A 6,000-nucleotide genomic window follows, 5' to 3' on the forward strand; every position below is an offset into this window, starting at 1 on the left:
ACATAGATACTGGGACAGAAATACAACACTGAGGCATTCTTGAACTAGAACAGAAGAGCAGGAGGATCTTCAGGGGCAGCCATCTTGGAGTCTCTAGGGGACACTTTATCTATTTTCCTACTCTCCTGCTTTCTTCATCTGTTCTTCTCCTGCATCTCTTCTTTTTGGGTTGGAACCTGCTGTGCCATAATATAATAGTACAGAGCACAACAATGGCTAGTGGCTAAACAGAAAACTCCTATGTCAGTCAAATGTTCTGACTCAGTCTTCTGGTCTGGTAGATCCTCCCTCTTAAAGTTTCCCCTAGACACCCAGGAAGGCCCACAGTGAGCTGTCTTTTTTGCCCTTGCATTTTGGCACCAGCTTGCCTGTAATTTCATGACTCTTTCCTGGGATAGCTGACATTTTCAGAGAGTTTTCTGCCTGGATTTCTGAAACAGAGGAGTGGTGGGAGAATGACGTTGCAGGAAAGAGTTATGTCTTGAAGAAGAGCTATGGGCTTTTCATTGTCATCCCTCAGAGAGAGACAGGAGAGAAGCAACACTTCCCCATTCTGGTCGTAGAAGAAGGATGAAGTGGGGAGATGAAGAACCATATTTGGGAAGTGTAGCAAGCAAATATCATAGACAGAGTAGAGAATATATATATATTTCTGTGACTTGGGTTTGTGCAGAGAAACCAAAGAAAGTGGAGAAAGAGGAAAGTAGAAATAATAATTATCCAGCATCTAATGTGACAGACAGACATTGTTATGCACTTAACCCAGGTGATGAAATCAATATTTCTGGGTGTGGGAGTAAAGGGACAGCAAAAGCAAAAACAGATAAATGTGACTATATAAAACTTGAAATCTTTTGTGCATAATGAGACACAATCAACACAGTGACAAAGAACCTGCGAATGGGAGTAAATATTTGCAAATCATATATCTTACAAGGGGTTAATATCCATAAGCTACAAAAAACTTCTATAACAAAGCGGAAAAAAAAATGAACCTGATTAAAAAATGGGCAAAGGGACCCTGCTATAGACTGAATGTTTGTGTCTCCCCAAATTCATGTTGAAATCTAATCCATAATGTGAGGGTATCTGGAGGTGGGGCTTTTGGGGAGTGATTAGACTATGGGGGCAGAGCCCACATAATGAGATTAGTGCCCTTATAAAAGACCCCAGACAGCTCCCTCACCCCTTCTGCCATGTGAGGTTATATTGAGAAGAAGGCTGTCTCTGAACTAGAAGCAGGGCTTCATCAGATACTGAATCTACCAGTGCTTTGATCTTGTAGTTCCTAGCTTTCAGACCTGAGAAATAAATTTCTATTGTTTATAAGGCACCAAGTCCATGGTATTTTGTTCAAGCAACTCAAATGGACTAAGAGAAATTTGAATAGAGAGTTCTAAAAAGATGATATACAAATGATATACAGATACAAGCATATGAAAGGATGCTCAACATTGCTAATCATCAGGAAATGCAGGTCAAAACCACAATGAGATAACACCTCACACCCTTTAGGTTGGCTACTCTCAAAAAAACAGAAAACAACAAGTGTTGGCAAGGATGTGGAGAAATGGGAACACTTGTGTATAATTGGTGGGTTTGTAAAATGGTTTATAAAATGGAAAATATGGAGGTGCCTCAAAAAATTAAAAATGGAACTATTGTATGATCCAGTAATCCCACTTATGTTATTTATTTGTTTATTAATTTCAGTATTTATTTATTTTTAAAAATTATTTTATTGAGGTCACATTGCTTTATGACATTGTGTAAATTTTAGTTGTACATTATTATATTTGGCTTCTATATAGACTGCATCGTGTTCACCACCAAAAGTCTACTTTCCATCCATGACCATACATATGTGCCCCTTTATCCCTTTCATCCTCTCTCTATCCTTTTCCCCTCTGGTAACCACCAATCTGTTTTCCTTATCTATGTATTTCTTTATCTTCTACATATAAGTAAAACCATGTGGTATTTGTACGTCTCTGCCTGACGTATTTCACTTAGCATAATACCTTAAAGGGCCATCATGTTGTAAATGGCACAGTTTTGTCTTTTTTAAGGCTGAGTAGTCTTCTATCTTAGGATTCCATTCCACATCTTTATCTTTCATACACTGATGGGCACTTCGGCTACTTCCAAGTCTTGCTATTGTGAACAATGCTGCAATGAACATAGGGGTGCTTATCTTTTTCAGTTTGTGGTTTCATGTTCTCTGGATAAATACCCAGAAGTAGAATAGTTAAACCATACGGTATCTCTATTCTTAATTTTTTGAGCAATCTTCATACTATTTTCCATAGTGGCTGCACCAGTTTGCATTCCCACCAGCAGTGTATGAGACCTTCCTTTTCTCCAAGGCCTTACCTCCTGTTTACTCCAGGGAAGTTTTTTTTGTTTGTTTGTTTTGAGGAAGATTAGCCCTGAGCTAACTGCTGCCAATCCTCTTCTTTTTGCTGAGGAAGACTGGCCCTGAGCTAACATCCATGCCCATCTTCCTCTTTATATGTGGGACACCTACCACAGTATGGTTTGCCAAGTGGTGCCATGTCCGCACCCGGGATCCGAACTGGCGAACCCTGGGTCGCCGAAGCGGAACGCGTGCGACCTTAACCACTGCGGCACCAGGCCTGCCCCGGGAAGTTGTTTTTAAAGAGGTATAGAGTTTCAGATTTGCAAGATGAATAACTTCTGGATATCTGTTTCACAACAATGTGAAAATACTTAACATTACTGAACTGTGCACTTAATAATTAAGATGGTAAATTTTATGTTTTTTTACTACAATTAAAAATAAAACTAATCAAGTGTTAAATTAAATACTTTTCTACCTTTTACTTTGACACATTACTTTCACAACCCTTGAAGGCCAGGTTCAAATTCAGATTCCTGAGACTCTTTAAAGTTCCATGCCAAAATGTGGTAGCACAGGGAGAGTCACACTCATTCTCATGTACCTGTTCATGGGCCACAGTTTACTCCTTCAACTACCCACTCCCGTATTTGTCTCACAATGTGAGGGACCTACACATTTACAAACATGAAGACCTTCAGTCTACAGGTCCAAAGCCATCCACATCCCTTCCATGCAGGTTCTGCCTGACCATCCATTTGAGTGTCTGGTCTGCTTTTGGAAGTCTGGACCCAGAGATGAGGCCTGAACAGGGCCTGGAGGCAAGGAGTCTTGTTCCAGGGCAAAATCTATGTATGATCTTTCTGGCCTGACTATAGGCAATTACAAAGGCTTTTCCTGGCAGGACTTACAGGAGAAATGTCCAGTGACTCTAGACTATGTGGAGAAAGGAAATGCCTAACTCCAGCCCACTTTAGCCCTCCTATCCAGGCTCAGATGAGTTCAATGGCCAATTTTACCAGATTTTTAAGGAATAAATTATACAAATTCTCTATAATTTTTCTCAGAAGAGGAAGAGGGAATATCCAGGCTGATTCAATGAGGTCAGCGTTACCCTAATACTAAAAGCAGATGAAGACAGTATAGTATATGTGCTACCGAAGCGAGCACCAGACAAAGACAGTAGATGAAAAAAAACACTACAGGGGCTGGCCCCGTGGCCGAGTGGTTAAGTTCGCGCGCTCCGCTGCAGGCGGCCCAGTGTTTCGTTAGTTCGAATCCTGGGCGCGGACATGGCACTGCTCATCAGACCACGCTGAGGCAGCGTCCCACATGCCACAACTAGAAGAACCCACAACAAAGAATACACAACTACATACCGGGGGGCTTTGGGGAGAAAAAGGAAAAAATAAAATCTTAAAAAAAAAAAAAAAAACACTACAGACCATATCTCTTATGCACAGAGATGCAAAAATCCTCAACAAAATATTAGCAAATAGAGTCCAACAATATATAAAAGAATTGTACAACACCATTACTAAGTGAATTTCTCCCACTTATGAAGGCTGGTTCAAAATTCAAAAGTGAATTAGGAATTCTAGTTCAAGATGGTGTAGAAAGGTCCTGATCATACCTCCTGTCACAGACACACTGAATCCACAGCTACATATGGAATAATTTCCTCAGGAAAAAAACTCCAAAGTATACGAGCATCTCCCACATGTTGAGTGGATGAGAAAAAAACCCCATTAAAGTGGGTAGGAGAGGCTGAGACACAATCTTACATCACAAACTACGCCCCCCCCCCACACACACACAACTTATGGCAACCAACAATTGGAGGGAACTAAAAAACTCCATCTTCTCCTTGAGAAGAAAAGGGTTTGAACTGCACATTGCGCAGCCCATATTGTAGACCTGCACCTGAGAGATGAGCTCCCAAAACCTCTATCTTTGAAAGCCAATGAAGCTTGCCTCTGCAAGACCCACAGAATTATAGCAAACAGAGAAACAGTTCTTAAAAGGCTGGTGTGCTCAAACTCATCCATCCCAGAGCAGAGCACAGAGACAGCCAGCTGAAGAGCACCTAGACTTTCTGTGAAAAAGACTATTTTCTTATCTTAAAGCATCAGCCTGAGTGGCAGGCATCTAATTTAACACACATCTAAGGGCATATTGAAATACTCTCTGGAGATGGATGCTAGTGGGCCCCAAATTTGTGCTTTCCTTCTGCCTCACTTCAGCTTGCTGGTATCTCCCAGAAAAGAGGTTTTACCCCTGTGTGGCACCCTGATTGTTACAAACGCCACTCAGGGGACACTTATAGATTGCCTAGCTCTGGTGGCCAGCAGGGCTTGTATTTACAGGTCTCACAGAACTCTAACCAATGGAAAATGAGCTCTTAACCAGCTTCTACCTCCAGGGCACAGCAAGAGGCAACAACTGAAGTGCCCTCTCTTTCTGTGAAAGATGGCTATTAACTTATCTTCATAGCTGCAGCCTGAGTGGGAGGCTTCTAATTAAACACACTTCTAAGGGCCAGCTTTAATCCTCTCCAGAGACATTAAAGAACAAGTGCTGTCTTTGCGTTCTCCCTCTACTACTCTCCAGAACAGCAGTATCTCCCAGAGAGGAGGCTGTACATGTGTCTGGTGCCCCAGTTTTTGCATCAGATGCTCCAGGTCTTATGGCTGTTGCACAAGGGTGCCCCTTGATTGCTTGGTTCTAGGGATCAGCAGGACTTGAGTTCATGGGTCCCATGGGACTGCAAGAAATGAAGAGATAGCTTGTGTTCTGCTACCACCCCTAGGCAATAGTGCACACAGAAGACTAAAACACCCACAGTTTTTCCGTGAAAGAGGCCTGTTTGCTTGTCCTGGAGCTTTAGCCTGAGGGGCAGGATTCTGGTTTGGCACACAAATAGAGGCCTAATTAAAGCCATCAAGGATGGAGGCTGGTAGATGTCATTTTGTGTTCTTATTCTTCCTCACTCCAGGTCACCAATATCTCCTGGAACACAGTTTGTACACTCATCTGGTACACCAATTTTTGTGAATGTCACTGAGCAACACCTCTAGATTCCACGGCTCTGGTGGCCAGTATAACTGACACTTATGTTATGCAGTCCCAGAGGACTGTATGTATTTGCATTCTTTAAAAGTTGCTGCCTGAGCATCTGGCTTCCAATCAGTCTGAATCTAGGTGCTGACTGTCTCTTTGGGACACTGACAGATCTTGGCACACCCTCACATATTGGGAGCCACTAAAAAGAAAATAGGCTGCTTGGACAATCACAAATATTTGAGATTCAACCAAGAACTAGAGCAGAGTTGAATGATGAAGTTCATCTCCTATACTAGGCCACTCCGTCAATACTGGGAGAGGTAACTCTTTTAGCTAATACATAGAAACTAACACAGACAGTCAGGGAAAATGAAGAAAGAGAAAAATATGTTCCATATGGGAGAACAAGGTAAAAACTCAAAAATAGACCTTAATGGAACAAAGATAAGTAATTTACCTGATAAAGACTTCAAAATAACAGTCATAAAGTTGTTCACTGAACCTAGGAGAAGAATGGATGAACACAGTGAAAACTTCATCAAAGAGATAGCAAATATAAGAATACACTAAAATGGATG

This window comes from Equus asinus, chromosome 20 (assembly GCF_041296235.1).
Source record: "Equus asinus isolate D_3611 breed Donkey chromosome 20, EquAss-T2T_v2, whole genome shotgun sequence".
NCBI lineage: Eukaryota > Metazoa > Chordata > Mammalia > Perissodactyla > Equidae > Equus > Equus asinus.